The sequence below is a fragment of the Callorhinchus milii genome, unplaced genomic scaffold (assembly GCF_018977255.1).
Source record: "Callorhinchus milii isolate IMCB2004 unplaced genomic scaffold, IMCB_Cmil_1.0 Scaffold459, whole genome shotgun sequence".
NCBI lineage: Eukaryota > Metazoa > Chordata > Chondrichthyes > Chimaeriformes > Callorhinchidae > Callorhinchus > Callorhinchus milii.
In genome coordinates, this window is record NW_024705200.1 from 1 (window position 1) to 18,712 (window position 18,712).

At 48.0% G+C, this 18,712-nt stretch overlaps 1 pseudogene; it reads right to left on the minus strand.

Moving 5' to 3' along the window:
* Positions 1 to 302: 302 nt before the first annotated feature.
* Positions 303 to 17,985, minus strand: LOC121852136 (annotated as a pseudogene).
* Positions 17,986 to 18,712: the final 727 nt, after the last annotated feature.

Sequence of the window (18,712 nt, forward strand, 5' to 3'; positions counted from 1 at the left end):
CGAGGGGAGATGGGGCGAGGGGAGATGGGGCGAGGGGGAGATGGGGCGAGGGGGAGATGGGCCAGGGGGAGTGGGGCGAGGGGAGATGGGGCGAGGGGGAGATGGGGCGAGGGGGAAGATGGGGCGAGGGGGAGATGGGGCGAGGGGGAGATGAACGAGGGGGAGATGGGGCGAGGGGAGATGGGGCGAGGGGAGATGGGGCGAGGGGGAGATGGGGCGAGGGGGAGATGGGGCGAGGGGGAGATGGGCGAGGGGAGGATGGAAGAGTTGAGCGGAGTTGCTGTAGATGGTTCTTCATGAGGCTAGAGGCGGAACAGCTGAGTGGAGTTGCTGTAGATCGTTGCCGCGAGCTCTGATGGATCCTCGTCGCGAACGGCTGCGATGATTTCTAGCACTTGACTGGAACAAGATCACCACCACCACATCACCACATCACCACTGTCAACATCATCGTCAATAACATCAACTAGATCATCATCATCACCATCGCCACCATCAACATTATGAACATCATCGTCATCACCATCAGTAATCACCTTCCCACCAGCATCAACATCGCCAGGAATATCAACAAGAATTGTGTATGTGTTCATGTGTTCAGTGTATTGTGCATATATTGTATGTTTGTTGTGTAATTGTTGTATATATTGTGTACGTGTGTTGTGTGTCTCCTGTGTGTTGTATATAATCGTGGGGAGCAGTTAGCATGCTTCCGTTGTGTGTGTTATTTACACTGTATGTTGTGTGTGTGTTGTGGACACTCTGTATGTTGTGTGTGTGTGATGTGTACACTCTGTATATTGTGTGTGTGTTGTGCACACTGTACGTTATGTGTGTGTTGTGTACACTATGTATGTTGTGTGTGTATGTCTCCTCGGTGGTGCGGACAGTAACACTATGGTGCCTATGACCATTGCCAATTCCAATCATGGAGCACGTTGCCAGAACAGCAGCTAATGGGGGTGCTGGATGGGTGCGAGGAGCTGGTAACGCTTCTACCTTCAATTGAATTACAACGAAACCACAAATAAATATCTAAAAAAGCTAGTGCGGAGACTCTGGGAGAACAGGAGTCTATGGCACTGCCTGGCGAACCCTATTTGGTAGAGCCAGGACACTGAACCCATACCCTCGGGGTTCTCCAGAAATTGCAAAAAAAACACTGCGAGTGGCCACATGGAATGGTCGAATGCTCACTGCGGAGATGTTGCCATTCCTCTGTTGTGAGCTGGATCGGTACCGCCTGGATCTCTGTGGTTTTCGGGAAGTCCAGTGGACTGGCTCCGGCTTCAGTCACCATGAGGGGTTGAATCCTCTACTAGGGGCCAAACAACAGGGTGTGGCTGTTCTTTTGAACAAAATAATTAAGGGGGTCATGGAGCGTAGCAGTGAAGTGTGGAAAGTTGTAAGCCCAGGCTACTATGGGCTTTGCCTCCCCATCAACGGGAGGCAATGAACTGTGGTGGTGGTTGCTTACGCCCCCACCGAAGATGAACATCAGTGGGAGGATGCAAGCAAGGCCGATGAGTCAGATGCCTTCTATAATCCTGTCTGAGGTGCTAGCTAAAAAGTGGCCCCTCAGGATATAGTCATCCTTTTGTATTACTTTAATGCCCGAGTAGGTCATGACGCTGACACCTGAGCTATAGTGATTGGAAGGCATATGCCAGATCAGCTCAATAAAACATGGGAGGCTGTTAGTCTTCTGTGCAGCCCATGGACTTGTAATTACCAATACGCTGTTCGGCATCGGCACATCCACACATTATGGATGCACGCCGGGTCCAAGCAAGAACATCCACTGGTGCGGAACAGCGGATGCGGGCCCATGTCCTTGACACGAGGACCTACCGTGGAGCTGATCTGCCCACTGACCATCGGCTTGTTATCTGTAAAATGTACCTGCCATTCTTCCACTCCGGTGGTTGGTGTACATCTAGGACCCCATTCAAACCCACAATGGCCTGGTCTCAGCTAGCTGATGATTGCTCGCACCTGGGGTTGGCATCTTCCTCCTCCTGATACCGAGGGAAATAGGCCAGGTTTAGGACTGTGGCTCATGCAGCTGCAATGGCTGCTTTAAGTACATGGTACAAACCTCCTGAGAGACCCTGCTGAGGCTACGGTACCTCAAAAATTGGAAGCGGTCACCCCATGTGCGTGGCTAGCTGAAGTGGCATCTGTTGATGAAGTACGGAAGGCAATCCAGAGTCTAAGACCAGGAAAGGTGCCGGGCAGAGATGATCTCCCAAGTGAAATTCTCCACCACATCAACTCCCCATTGGTGATGGGGCAGTTGTAGAGAGTGGAGAGCTTCCATAACTGGGCAGTGCGCGTATGGCCGGCTCCGGTTTTACAGCAGGGGTCTTACTCCAAATCAGTCGAGAGGCATTTTATTTTCATAGGCTGCGTAATGCTGTGTGGAAGCTCCCTGGGGTCTGTGGCTCCACACAAAGCTTTGAGTCTTCTCGGCCATGGTCATGCCTCCCTTTTCTATGCTTATGAAACATCACCCACCTAATGGCAGATCCGTGTTTAGGTTATCTGCCTGATTTGTGAGCTCCTCACACAATCCAGCCTGGTTAAACTCCTCACACAATCCAGCCTGGTTAAACCCAGGATAGATTGTGTGAGGAGCTCACAAATCTGGCCGGCAAGGCTGCATTGGCTGGGCCACGTACCCCGCATTCCCCAGTCACCACATGCCTACACGGCTTTTGTCCAGCTGGATAGAGGGGGCTAAACAGGCGCGGCATGGGCTAAAGAGAAGATGGAGTGATGTGGTACAAGAGGACGTAGAACTGAATGGACTTGCCAATGACTGGTACCAGTGGTGTCAAGATCGGCCTTTGTGGAGGAGGCTCGTGAAGGACGCTACTGAGCAGTTCGAGGAAGTCGCCTTCCAGAAATAATGGAGGGCAGAGGAGCGACAATAACGTGCAGAGAGCCGGGCGGTTAAACCAAGCAAGCTGGCACAGTGGGGAGCAAAGCTGGTGTGTCTGCCAGTCATCCATTCAGTCAACCATAGCACCTGGGTTTGTCCCGTGACTTCCTGTCAGCGAGCTTTCAATACTTCATGTGGCCTCAAAGTGCATATGGCCTGGCACAGGCTCCGCGGTGATGTCACCGCCATTTAGTGGCGAATGGCGGTTGTTGTGGCAGTTGTTGTTGTTGGAGATCTATAGTGTAGCGGTTTGCGCGCTGCACTACAGATGGAGTTCGATTCCCGCTCATGGACAACAACAGTGATGCTTATCTGAACCGGTCTTGTGCCTTCCCTACGTCGACTCAGCCTCAAATGAGTACCTGATGCCATGTGTAAACATCGCCACTGGAAGTCAAAGGCAGCCGGGCGTTGTCCTGGCCACCCACCCCCTCGGGTGTCATGTTGGTTTTCATAGGGGATCGCTAACAGCACTTGTCCAACAGTCTGTTCAGGCTATAGGGGAGTCGTTGTTTTTGTGTGTACGTATGCGTGTGCATGCTTGTGTGTATGCGTTGTGTAGGTTACACGATGAAGCAGGGCTCGTGTCTCCTTTCAGTGCCCTCCCCTCCTCCCACTTCTTGCTGCAGGGGAAGTGGGTGGAGACGAATGGGAACCCAGCGTGGAGGGGGCGCACGGAGCACCACGGCGCATCTATCGCAGCACACCCCCACAGCACCATCACAGCCGTTAACTCGGTTCATCACATCATCACCATGGTTACCACACCCGTCGCTGTGTTTCCACAACCGTCGCCATGCTTACCTGTCTCTATGAGAAGGCGCTCAGCCGGGATGCTTTTGATGGCGTCCAGATTCTCGCGCGTCTTCAGTGAACTGGGAATAACAACTGCATCACCATCTAACCACAATCACAATCTTAGCACAACCTAAACACAACTTGACCACAACTAACTACAATCACAACCTAACCACAACCTAACCACAACTTAACTACAATCACAACCTAACCACAACCTAACCACAACCTAACTACAACCTAACCACAACCTAACTACAATCACAACCTAACACAACCTAACTATAACCTAACCACAACCTAACTACAATCACAACCTAACCACAACCTAACCACAACCTAACTATAACCTAACCACAACTGAACCAATCGGGCTTTGCGTGGTACTCCTGGGGGGCGTATGTGGCTGATGGGATGTGTCCGGTGGTGGTAGTGGTGGTGATGGTCGTGGAGGTGGTGGTAGTGGCGGTAGTGGTGGTCGTGGAGGTGGTGGTCGTGGAGGTGGTGGTGTTAGCGGTGGTAGTGGAGGTGATCGTGGTGGTAGCGGTGGTAGCGGTGGTGGAGGTCGTGGAGGTGGTGGTAGCGGTGGTAGTGGTGGTTGTGGAGGTGGTGGTCGTGGAGGTGGTGGTAGTGGTGGTCGTAGCGGTGGTAATGCAGGTGGTAGTGGTGGTGGCCGTGGTAGTGGTGGAGGTAGCGGTGGCTGTAGTGCAGGGGGGAGCTGTACCAGCCATTGATGCCGATGAAAAGTCCCTGCTCCACGATAGCCGCTGCCTCTTCCTTGCTCCCATCAAACGAGTGGACCTGGTGATAACAAATTACAAACAGCTGTAGACTCTTCTGGCTATGATAATAACAACAATCACAACCAATAATAATAACAGGAAGTGTTTAGATGGTCAACACAAACTATGTTACCGCCCTGTGTTATTACTTCATCCTTTACCCTTGACAGAGATGTTGGGGTTTAACAAGGACAGGGTGAGAAATGAACAAGTGAGCGGATGTCTCAGGGTGGTAGAAATCACAGAGAAGATGACAGAGAGAAAAGACTGGTGCGGTTTCGTCATGTCGAGAGAGACGACGGGAAAAAGATGTCGGTCAGAAGATGGCAAGTGATGCAAGGGGAAGGAAAGATATCAAGAGGAAGAAGGCAGATGAAGAGGTGGGGGGGGGCATGTGGTGCGATCGGACATGGTGGCCCGATAAGCAGAAAAAAAGATGACGCAGGACAGGGCAGCATGGAGAAGGTTGGCAGGGGACAGCAGAACACCCCACACGAGTTGGACAAATGCGTGGAAGAAGAAGATGAAACTTTCTCCTTTTCCGGCCTGTTGATGCTTGCAAAACGGTCCCAGAGAGAGAGAGAGTGGCGAGGACGGAAGAGGGCCAGGGAAAGGGATGGGGAGAGGACGGGGGGAGGCAGAAGGGCGGGGAGAGGCAGACGGAGAGGGACGAGGAGGGGAGAGGGCCAGGGAGAGGAGCAGAGGAGAGGGATGGAGAGAGGGACCCGGAGAGGCAGAAGGACGGGGAGTGGGTGAGAGGGACGAAAGGAGGGGGGGGGAGAGGGATGGATAAAGGGGAGAGAGGAAAGGGATGAGGAGAGCGGTGGGGAGGGGCCACCTCCTCCTTAGAGCTCGCAGGCTCAGCAGAGCCGAGCCTGGACAGCAGCAGCTATAGCAACTGCTGGTGCTACTACCAGCAGGGGCGCTTGATTGTTTTAGACGGAGCTAGGGAGCCATGCCTGAGCACAAAGCTGCGTGGCAGGGACAGGGCCAGCGCAACAGTCGTCCCGTATAGAGATGACATGGGGAGAGCTTGGCATCGACTCCCGGGCTCCTGAGTAGAGTTGCTGGCCACCCACCCGTCCGTGTGCCACAGTGCCAGCTTTCATAGGTGGTGCTGCTGCTCGCTAACAGTACTTGCCCCAATAGTCTGTTATGCCATACGGGGGATCTTTGTCATTATTTGTGCATGCGTTCTTGAATTGGAGGCTCTGCTACTGAACCTGAAGCATGCCACTAAGAGGTGGGCCTTTACCATCAGCACAAAAAACCTTAGCACCTCCCTGGGTATTTGTGTCACCAAACGCGCTGTTGGAAGCTTACTGGTCTATCACTGCACACGAAGCTTTGGATCTTCTCGGTCATCTGCACAGGTTTGAAACATTTGGCTCGTCTACCTACGATCCATCAAAGATCACAGATCACTGATATTATCTGGACACAGTCCTATCATCAGTGAGCTCCTCTGGTCGCAAGGCTGCATTGGCTGGGTCATGTAGCCCGCATGCCCAGCCACCACATTCCCAAGCAGCTTCTGTTTGCCTGGACAGAGGGGGCTAAACGGGCATAACATGGGCTGGAGAAGAGATGAACGATATAAAAGGAGGTTTTACCCTTTCTGGCAATAAAACAGATGTTAAGATGTTAAAACACCAAACTGAAACCTTTTGCAAGGAAACGTGCCTGTATTAAACATATATACTTGTGATGAAACAGCAAACAAAAAAACATGTTCTGGTAGTATATGCATTCTCTTTGAAACTGATTGGTCTTCTCCAAAGACAGCTGTCTTTAAGCCTAGTCTCAAACAGTGTTATACCAGTAAGAAAGCTATCCGTTTCAAAGACAATGCATATTCTACCAGAGCATGCTTTTTTAGCATGTTCACCACAAGTATATTTGGTTAATGCAGATATGATTCCTTGCAAAAGTTTTCAGATTGGTGTTTTAACATCTTAACACAACTGTTTTATTGCCAGAAAGGGTAAAACCTATTCTTATATTTGATACTGGCAAGGGAGGTCCCATAATGTAAGTGGACTGATATGGTACAAGAAGATGTGAAGCTGAGTGGACTTGCCGAAGAATGGCACCAGCGGTGTCAAGATCGGCGTCTATGGAGGAGGCTCATGATGGACGCTACTGAGCAGTTAGAGGCAGTCGCCCTCCAGTAGCAACGTCGGGCAGAGGAGCGATGCTCACAACAACGTGCAGAGCATCACACGGCTAAAATGCAGAGATTTGGCACAGTGGGAGCCACAGGTCAACCCTCAAGTCAACCCATGGCACCTGGGTCTGTCCCGTGACCTCCTGTCAGCGAGCCTTCAAGTGGCCTCGAAGTGCACCTAGCCTGACACAAGTGTCGTGGGGCGATATCAGCCACTTCGATGATTAGCTATCATCATGTGTGGCCAGGTTACCTGTGAATAAAAGCTAAGAGCTCAGGGGATATAAGCTGGTAAACAATAAAATTATAAAAAAAGGTTAACTGGCTAGATGTGATTTTCCATGTGAGCATTTTTTTCCAGAAATAAGTCAAAATCAGAACTTTGAATTGATTCTACAGATCTACACTCGAGATTATTATTGATATTTATTACTTCCCTTAATTCGTGTCCCCTGATCCAGATGTGAGCGAACCGATCTGGCACTCACCACGCCGCCCGTGAAGCGATCCCTGTTCCTCCTCACGATGTCTGTCACACGCAGTCACGCGCACGCAACACACAGCAAAAGACAAACATCGGCCCACATCGAGCCTCTAACAGACTTGTTGGGCAAGTGCTGTTTGCGAGTAGCACCTACGAAAGCCGGCACAAACACAACAACAGCCACCATTCGTTACTTCACGACGGTGGACGTCACCACAATGCCTGTGCCAGCCTACGTGCACTTTGAGGCCATGTAAAGTGTCGAAGTCTCGCTCGCAGGACATCAGGGGACAGACCCAGCAGGTGACATGGGTTGACTGACTTAGATGACTGGCAGATGCACCACCTGTGCCCCTACTGTGCCAAATTGCTGTGCTTTAGCCGCCCCGTGCTCCATGAGAGCGAGTGAGTGTGTGAGTGAGTGTGTGAGTGAGTGAGGATGTGAGAGTGTGTGTGAAAGTGTCAGTGAGAGTGTGTGAGTGAGCGAGTGTGTCAGTGAATGTGAGAGCAAGTGAATAAGTGAATATGAGTGAGTGGACAGACTTTGTAAGTTCTCTCCCTGGTCTCCTGAGTTTTACTGTACAACTGGCTGAGAGTTGGAGTCAGATAATGGAGGATAACAAAGCTGTGTGGAGCTGTACTTGGATGGGGCTGCACTTGGAACGGGCTGAGTCTCACCAAGGAAGTCGCTGTGTGAGTTCCTGCAGTGCAGGAACATGGGAGCCGAGTTTCCTCGGCCACCTCAAACTGCTTCTCAAAGAACCTACACACACGGGGAGATGCGGGGAGATGCGGGGGGGAACACGGGAGAGATGCGGGGAGACGCAGTCAGATATGGGGAGACGTGGAAAGACACACGAAGATGTGGGAAGACGCGGGGAGACACGAGGAGATGTGGGGAGATGCGGGGAGACATGAGGAGACACGGGGAGACGCAGCCAGACGTGGGGGGACGCGGGGAGACGTGCTGTGTGTGCTGCATGTCTATTGTATGCTGTGTGAGCTGTATGTATATTGTATGCTGTGTGAGCTGTGTGTCCCCGTGTGTGCCGAGTATGCCGTGTGTGCTCTGTGTGCTGTTTGGCCCCGTGTGTCGCCGTCTGTGCTCAGTGTCCTCGTATGTGCTGTGTGTCTTCGTGTATCCCGGTGTGTGCTGTATGTGCTGTGTGTGTTGTGTGTCTCATGTGTGATGTGTCTCCTGTTGTGCTGCGTGTCCCCGTGTGTTCTGTGTGTCTCATGTGTGCTGTGTCTCCTGTATGCTGTGTGTCCCCGTGTGTGCTGTGTTCCCGTGTGTGTCTCACTTGAGCTGCGTCTCTTTGGCACAAAACTGGAGCCGGTCGTAGTCTGAAAACCAAAGAGCAGAGAATGAGAATCATAATCTGTGTTTGTAATGCAGGAGGAGGAATCTGATGAGCTATAAACTCTTTTTCAGAGATGTCAAGTTCGAGGGGCACAGGGTCAGAAGAACAAACACACAACACATAAACACGATGGGAGTGCAAAGTATAGGAAAGGTAAACAAATCACGTATGCAGCAAACCCTTGTTAATTCGACACATATGGCCTTGCCAAATTATCTAATTTTCCTAATTATGTACAATTGTACTCCCCAGTTCCTCCTGCCCCAATAAAAAAAAATCTAAATGTTTTAGAAAAATGTATTTCCAAGTAACACTTACCATCAGTAACCAGCGCTGCATGCGAAGGAGGACGTGGTATGTTGAATGTGGTAGGTCACAGAGGTTGTGGCGGGGAGCTGAATGCACTTCGCATGGACTTACTGTACTGTATGTTCACTTTATCACTAAATTACAACATAAACACCAAATTACACAAACTTAAACTTAACGTTTTTCACTTAACAATTAATGTTTATTTAAAGACTACATTATTTTACACTTTCACACGACATTATTTCTATTACTGCTTGATGTACTGTAGGTGTATACGACACTCCTGAGTGGGTTGGCTTGCACAGAGCGCATAAACAAGGTAAAGTTCGAAGCAGCAGGTCTGCACTAACGCTCACCACGCGCGCCACCACTAGACTGCGTCATCGTTTTGGCCGTGGCGCGCGGCGTCGCTCTACGTGCATGCCGAAATTGGACCATTCGGTACGGCAATTTGGCTCACGGAAAAATGCCGAAAGCGCAGCCGTGACCTGGCCACCACAAATGATAGCTCAACGAAGTGGCTTATCGTGTGGAAATTTATAGCAGCAAAATACTAACAATTTTTTTAAAAAATCCATGGGGAGACAGACATGCAAACTCCACACATACAGCAGCAGTCAAGGTCGGGATAGAACCCACGACCCTCCTGCATACCAGGCGAGGTAGTTAACATCCCCTATGCCAATGTGGCGTCATGATCGGGATCAAACCCACGACCTTCTCCATTCCAGGCGAGGTAGTTAACATCTCCTAACCACCTTGGCATAAGGATCAGGATCCCACGACATCCTGCATACAGGCAAGATAGTTAATATCTGCTAGCCACCGTGGCGTCAGGGTCAAGATCGAACAAACGACCTGCTGCTTACCAGGCGAGGTAGTTAACATCTGCTAGCCAATGTGGCGTCTGGGTCGGGATCGAAGCCAAGGCCTCCTGCATACCAGCCGAGGCAGTAAACAACTATCCACCGTGGCTTCAGGGTTGAGATCAAACCCACGACCTCATGTATACTAGGTGAGGTAGTTAACATCTCTTAGCCACCGTGGCTCAATGCTGTGATGAGATACAGCACCCAGCACCTGCACACAATACTGATGCCACCGTCGCTCCATCTCGTCCTGTGGGAGGCGCTCTGTTCACAGGTGGCTGCTCCATCATCATCAACATGGTCTGTCCACTACTGGATGGAGATCACTGTAGTTGGGTCTGTCTACCCTGTGTATGGCAGGGGTGGGCTGGCGGGGGTCGGGGGAGGTGAGTGAGTGATTGAGGGGATGGGTGGTTGAGCGAGCGAGCAGGGGTGAGTGGGTGTGTGGGTGAGTGGGTGAGTAAGTGAGTGGGTGGCTAACTGAGTGAGTGGGTAAGTGAATGGGTGGGTGAGGGAGCAGATGAATGATTGGATGGGTAAGTGAGTTGGTGAGTGCGTGACTGAGTGGGTGGGTGGCTAAGTGGGTGAGTAAGTGAGTGGGTGGCTAATGAAATTGTCTTTCATGAAATTGTCTTTTCCGAGACCAAGGTGCTCTGCAAACCTCCTGGCTACCATCAAAGGTTTGTACACGAAGCCATACAAATATACAAACACAGACATAATTTCAACCGTGATGATGGTTACAAACTGAGTAATAATTGGAAAGATGTGATTAACCATGCAAAAAAGATTTAACTACACTTATTTGGACCATCTTATTTGACAGACAACTATAACATGTTACTGAAAGACAGCCAGTTTTGTTTTACCAGGTTTAGCTTCTTTTTTCACACTTTTGTTATGTAGGCTAGGCGTAGTCACAAACCGCACCTCTCCATAATAAAGGCTCAGTAATTTGTTATGCAGTCTATTCATAGTCTCAAGCCGCACCTTACCATAATAATAAAAAGTTGGCCATTCCTGGCCCTTCCCCCCCCCCTCAACCATTATATATACGGAGTGGTATCTCTTGTAATCTCTCATTTACTTGATACAGCTGTCGGGCTGTGACGGTTCCACCTGAAGATGGAGGCTTGTGTTGCCTCCGAAACGTCGTGATTTTTATTTAATTTTACTTTTATTAATTTTAATTTTTTACCTACGTGACTTTACCGAAAAAACCTAAGAAAATGAATCCTTGTAGTCACGAAAGCTTCAAATCTAGAATGAGTGAGTGAGTGGGTAATTGAGTGGGTGGGTGGTTGGGTACGTAGGTGAGTGAGTGGATGAGTGGGTAAGTGAGTAGGTAAGTGAGTGGGTAAGTTGGTGAGTGAGAGAGTGAGCGAATGGGTGAGTGGGTCGGCAAGTGAGGGAGCGAGTGAGCGGGTGAGGGAGTGGCACCTCACCCAGCCCACACTCCCCGACCGCCGCAACCTTGGGGGCTCCACTCCGTGCCAGCGCCAGGAGGCGCTCTCCGTAGGTCTCGGACTCTGCCTCGAACTCGGCGCAGCGAGTCGGGTGGCAGCCCACGGTGCAGAGGAAGCGATCTGTACCAGTGGGGCCACCGCAGAGACTCCTCAAACAGAGACTCGGGACTTACACAAACAGACTCACACAGAGAGGCTTACACAAAGACTCACCACACAGAAACTCACACAGAAACTCACACAGACACTAACACAGAAACTCACAGAGAGTAACACACAGAGACTCACCACACAGAGACGCACCACACGGACTCAAACGGAGACTCACACAGAGACTCCTCACACAGAAACTCCTCACAGAGACTCACCTAGAAACTCATACAGACTCACACAGAGGCTCACATACAGACTCACACAGATACATAGAGACTCACACAGAGACTTGCATAGAGACTCATCATCCTCACAGCAGCTTTTGGCTGGCCATCGAACAAATACTGTGGTCACCGCATCATCGTGCGGTGCTTTCAAATAAGCTGCTTCTGCGGCCGTCTGGAACGCTCTTCCTTACGATATTAGGAAGCCACTGGGAGCTATGCAACTTTGAAATAATAATCGAGATTGACAAACTCACTTCTTTAGAACTGCTCGTTGTTGTATTTAGTTTGTTGTCCTCCGATTAGCGTGGTTGGCCACGTACGGTGGGAAATAAGTTCAACACGCACATAACACTCTACACACACTACGCTCAACACTGCACACGGCACTTTACACTACACTGTCATACACTAAGGTCTTATACACTACTATAAACTACACTATACACTACTATAGACTACACTATGCACTACGATACACCACACTACTATACACTACACTATTATACACTACTATACACTACACTACTATCCACTACACTACTATACACTACACTACACACTATATATACACTACACTATACACACTACACTGCTATACTAAATTAAATTGAAAATACATTTTGTAGAACTGTTGCTTGTTGTTCTCTCTTTATGTAAATGACTTGGGTACTGAACTGGATCATTCCAGGGTACATCTTTTTGCAGATGACACGGTACTGATTACTGCTGGCCGCTCTCCGGATGACGTGATTGCTAAGCTCCAGAGTGATTTCAACAAACTACAACATCAGCTAGTTGCTCTTAAACTAGTCCTAAATCCTGCCAAAACCAAGGTGCTATGCTTCTCACCAGGACTAAAGCGGGAAGTTATTTCTCCCCCATTATATTCCTTAAATAATGATCAAATAGAGCAAGTCAAGATCTATAAGTATCTTGGGGTCATCCTGGATTCAAAACTGAATTTTGAAGATCACATTGATTATATTGGGAAAAAGACAAAAATTAAAATTGGTTTTCTATATCGACACAAGCACTGCTTCCCCCTATGTTCCGTTTGGAATTGATTAAAGCTACCATACTGCCTCTACTTGATTACTGTGACATTGTGTATAAATCAGCCCCAAGTACTGTACTGAAGAAGCTTGACTCAATGTATCACTCGGCCTTAAGATTTGCATTGAACTGCCCATATAGGACTCACCACTGTGATCTCTACATTGGGTCAAACTTAACATCTCTGAATGTTCGACGGCTTGTGCACCAGATCTTATTTATTCATGATGTACTTGCAAAAAAATCTGCAGATTACCTGCTGGATCTCCTCTCTGTTTCAAAGAACAAATTTGACCTAAGGTCTACACTCATTTACCAGCTTAATATTCCCTATTGCCGTACATATACTGGAGGAAGGGCCTTTGCTATTGATGCCCCCAGGGTCTGGAATGCTGTTGCAAATAAATTGAAACTTGAGTCACTACCTATGAGATCTTCACTCAAAACTGCTTTAGAGGAGTTGTACACCCCTAGCTGCCAGTGCTATTCAGTGACCTAAAATAAAATGTTTCGCTCCGGATGATCGCTACAAAGTATGACCTGTGTTTTGATTTAGTGTGCTGATCTTAAAGGTGCATTGAAAAATTACAATACTCCGATTGATGCTCCTGCTGTTGTGGAGTGACTCATGCAGCCAGCTATGGCTGCAGGGTTTTGGTAGTACATGTTGTTTATGCCATTTATTGTGAAAATTCCGTCACAGTTCCTATGATCACTGTTTCATTGCTTTATTTTGGTGATTTCGAAAAGTTTATTGGTTTAGCCATGTTTGTTTGTTGTAGTACAGAGTTAGACTGATGGCCTTAATCTAAGTTGTCTTGTGGTTGTTGTTGTTGTTGTTTGACTTGCATCCCACTGGGATTTTTGCACACAGCGTTGGTGTACGGTGTTTTTTCTGCAATATTTTTGCTGTCTTTTCTTGGATTTTCTGTTTGCACTTAGTCACATATTCACTTTAAGATGTTTTTTTGTTCATGTTTTTGTTTTTTGTTTGTTGCGGTTGCAACAAACTTGAACTTGTTGTTGCTGTGTTTTGTTTGTTGACCTTACCCTGCGCATCTCCGATTAGCATAGTTTCCTATATACCATGGTGTGAAAGAAGTTCAGCATACATACATAGTCACATAAAAACTCACATAGAGACCCACAAAGATTGAGACACTCACACAATAACACACACTCACAGAATCTCACAGACTCTCACAGAGACTGAGACACTCACACAGACACACACATACTCACAGAATCTCACACTCTCACAGAGACCCACAGAGACCCAGACACTCACAAGATAAAGACAAAGATCCCCGTATATCCTGTAACAGGCTGTTGGGCAAGTGCTATTGGCGAGAACTCATTGAAGGCTGGCACGGCACACGAGGGGGTGGGTGGCAAGCACCACGCTCGGCCGCCTTTGTCTCCCCAGTGGCGATGATTTTTACACACTGCACCAGGTACTCATTTGAGACCGGTTCGACCTAGTGGAGTGTTAGGAGAGGTTCAGATAATCGTCACCGTTTTTGCCCATGAGCGGGAATCGAACTCTGGTCATTCAGTTCGTACAGCCTCCCACACACAGACACACACAGTTCTCACACAGACTCACAGACTATCACAGACCCCCACAGACTCTCACTCACACAAACTCACAGTGACTGGCACAGACTTGTAGCCTGCTGTGAGTGTGAAGCTTGGGAAGCTGCTGTTCACAAACTCACGCAAACTCACACAAACTCATGCAGACTCAAACAAACACACACAGACTCGCAGAGACACATAGAACCTCACTGACTTAACACACACTCACAGACACATCCTTAACACTGACTCACACAGATCTGCAAAGACTCGTAGACTTAATACTGACTCACATGGGCTCACACGGAATTACACAGACACGTACAGACTCACACAGACTCACACCTTAACACAGACTCACAGAATATCATAGACACTCACAAACTCACACCCTTAACACGGACTCACAGACCCTCACAGACTCACACAGAATCACAGACTTACACAGACTTACAGGGACTGACACAGTTTCGCAGTCTGTTGTGCATATGAAGCTTTGAAGCTGCTGCTCACTGACTCACACAAACTCATGCAGACTCAAACAAATACACAGACTCGCAGATACACTTAGAGACTCACAAACTTAACACACTCTCACACAAACATCCTTAACATTGACTCACACAGATCCGCACAGATTCCTATACTTAACACTGACTCACACGGACTGACAAAGACTCACACAGAATTACACAGACACCCACAGACTCACACGGACTCATACGGAATCACAGCGACTTGCACAAACTCTCAGGCTCTCACAGACTCACACAGACTCGCACAGACACACAGGCTCACAGACACATACAGACACAAAAGACTCATAGACTCACATAGAGATTCAAAAACTCACACAGACTCACAGCCTTAACACAGACTCACCCTGACCCTTACAGACTCACACAGACTCGCAGACTCGCACAGACTCACACAGACTCACCCTGACTCTTACAAACTCACAGACTCGCACAGACTCACACAGACTCATAGACTTAACATAGACTCACCCTGACCCTTACAGACTCATACAGACTCGCACAGACTCACACAGACTCATAGACTTAACATAGACTCACCCTGACCCTTACAGACTCACACAGACTCGCAGACTCGCACAGACTCACACAGACTCATAGACTTAACACAGACTCACAGACACACATGGACTCACACAGATTCACACAGACTCGTAGCCTGCTGTGTATGTGAAGCTTTGGAAACTGCTGGGAGGTGGAAGCGGAGGGCGAGGAGTTCACCTGAGGTGTGAGCCAGCGCCAGCGCCTCCTCACTGTCGCTCAGACTGCCTCCCGTGATGATAAACTTCAACAACATCGACAATATCATAAACATCATAAACAACATCACCACCATCAACAACATCATCAACATCACCATCCATATTATAAACAACATTACCACGGTTAACGTCACCACCACCTTCCACATCATCAACATCACAATCATCAACATGACTATCATCATCACCACCATCATCATCAACATCACCACCATCATCATCAACAAAATCATTATCACCACCAACATCATAAACATGAATTCTAGATTTGAAGCTTTCGTGACTGCAAGGATTCATATTCTTAGGTTTTTTCGGTAAAGTCACGTAGCTAAAAAATGAAATTAATAAAAGTAAAAAAAAAATCACGACGTTTCGGAGGCAACACAAGCTTCCGTCTTCAGGTGGAACCGTCACAGCACGATAGCTGTCTCAAGTGAGAGAAATTCCAAGAAAACAGTCCTTGTATATATACTGGTTGAGGGTGGGAGGAGCCAAGGTAGGCCCTGAATATTATTTTTGTGAGGTTCGGTGCGGCTGAAGCATGCTGTCAGGAATAAGCCTTTGTTGTGTAAACTAGATGCGGATGATGTAAAGGTGCGTGCAAATGGGACTGAGCCTTTTGTTATGTAGAAGTGATGCGGCTGAAATCGCTGCCAGGAAATGAGCCTTTGTTGTGTAGAATGGTTGACTGAGCCTTTGTTATGTAGAGGTGGTGCGGCTGAAATCACTGCCAGGAATGCTCCAAATATGTGTAGTTAAATCTTTTTTGCATGATTAATAACATCTTTGCAATGATTACTAAGTTTGTACCCATCATCACGGTTGAAATTATGTCTGTGTTTATATATGTTTGTATATATATATAAACATATTTGGAGCATTCCTGGCAGTGATTTCAGCCGCATCACTTCTACATAACAAAAGGCTCAGTCCCATTTGCACGCACCTTTACATCATCCGCTTCTAGATTACACAACAAAGGCTTATTGCTAACAGCGTGCTTCAGCCGCACCGAACCTCACAAAAATAATATTCAGGGCCTACCTTGGCTCCACTCACCCTTAACCAGTATATATACAAGGACTGTTTTCTTGGAATTTCTCACTTGATACAGCTATCGTGCTGTGATGGTTCCACCTGAAGACGGAAGCTTGTGTTGCCTCCGAAACGTCGTGATTTTTATTTTATTTTTATTTTACTTTTATTCATTTAAATTTTTTACCTAAGTGACTTTACCGAAAAAACCTAAGAATATCATAAACATCATCACCACCATCAACAACATCATCTACAATATCATCACCATGATCATCATCACCACCACCATCCACATCATCAACATCACCATCATCATCACTACCATCATCAACATTTTCATGACCATCAACATCATGACCATCACTATCCACATCATTATGATCACCACCATCACCACCACCATCATCATAAACAACATCGCCATCATCATCACCAGCATCATCATCATCACCAACATCACTATCACCACCAACATCATCACCACCACCACCAACATCATCACCACATCATCAACATCACCATCACCATCATCAACACCATCCACATCAACAATACCATCACCATCCACAGCATTGCCAGCACCCATCATCATCATTACCATCACTGCCACCATCATCATAACCACCACAACCACCAAAACATCACCACCACCATCACCACCATCAGTACCACCAGCATTATCACCAACACCACCACCATCAAAACCACCACTATCACCATCACTACCATCATTACCATCACCACCATCATCACCAACAGTACGAACCTTCTCAACGCCTGCATCCACCGCTCTGCGGATGACATCGTTAAAGTCGTCTATAGGGCGAGACAATGGGGAGAGCGGTCCTCACTCAAATACTCACTAAATTACTCACGACTCACTCACCTACTCACTTACCCACTCACTCACCTATTCACACACGCACTCACCCTTTCACATTCATTCGCTCACCCATTAACCTACTCACCCACTCACCGACTCACTCACATTCACTCACCACTCACCCACTCACTAACCACCTGCTCACTCACCCAACCACTCAATCATCTACTCACTCATCTACTCACATTCACCTCTGAGTGATACATCTGTGTGAGATACCTCTGTATGAGAGTGATACCTCTGATTGATGCTTCTGCGTGAGTGATAACTCTGTATGAGAGATACCCTCTGAGTGAGAGTGATGTACCTTTGTGTTTCTGCTGGCCTCTGTAGATGCCTCTGAACATGGGGTCTGTTAGGTTCACCCCAATATCTGAGTGAGAGACACAAAGACACACATACGGATATGTACACACAATATCAACAAAAACGACCATTGACCACTCAGTGCGGTGACGTCACGACGGCGCTTGTGCCATGTTAGTTGCACTTTCAGATACAAAGACAATGATCCCCCGTATAGCCTGTCACATACTGTTGGGGAAAGCGCTGTTCATGAGCAGCAGTACCCATGAAGGCTGGCACGGCACACGAGGGGGTGGGTGGCCAGTACCACGACCGGCCGCCTTTGTCTCCCAGTGGTGATGTTTACAGACCGCACCAGGTAACTCATTTGAGGCTGAGTCGACCTAGGGGAGACCCAGGGTTGGTTCAAATAATCGTCACTGGTGTTGGCCGTGAGCAGGAATCGAACTCGGGTCGCTGGGTTCATCGCGCAGTGTAGCGCTGACCGCTGTGCTATCGCACACACACAAAGACCCCCCATTTAGTCTGTAACAGACTGTAGGGGTAAGAGCTGTTAGTAGCAAGTAGTAGCAGCACCTATGAAGGCTGGCACTGTGGCATACACAGAGGGGGTGAGAGTTCAGCACTCACCACGCCTCTCGTACAAGCTGTTCATTATTTATACATATTTAGTGACTTGCTTAACTTTGTTCTCTATGTTGCACATCTATCCGTTGTTGTGTATTGTCAGTCACTGTCGTAGCTTTGATGACCCCGTGCCTATAACTGGAGATCTGTGAAAGAGTTTTATAGCTCGTATTCTTTGGGTCTTTCAGTAAGGTCACGTAGATAGGTTAAAAAAATAAAAAAAATAACCTATCTACATGACTACCGAAAGACCCAAAGAATATGAATTCCTGCAGACACGAAAGTTTTAGGTCAAGATATAGCTTTATAGCTCATTGCATTCCTCCTTCTGCAGTCTTAACATTATCCACAATAGAGGTGTTTGTGG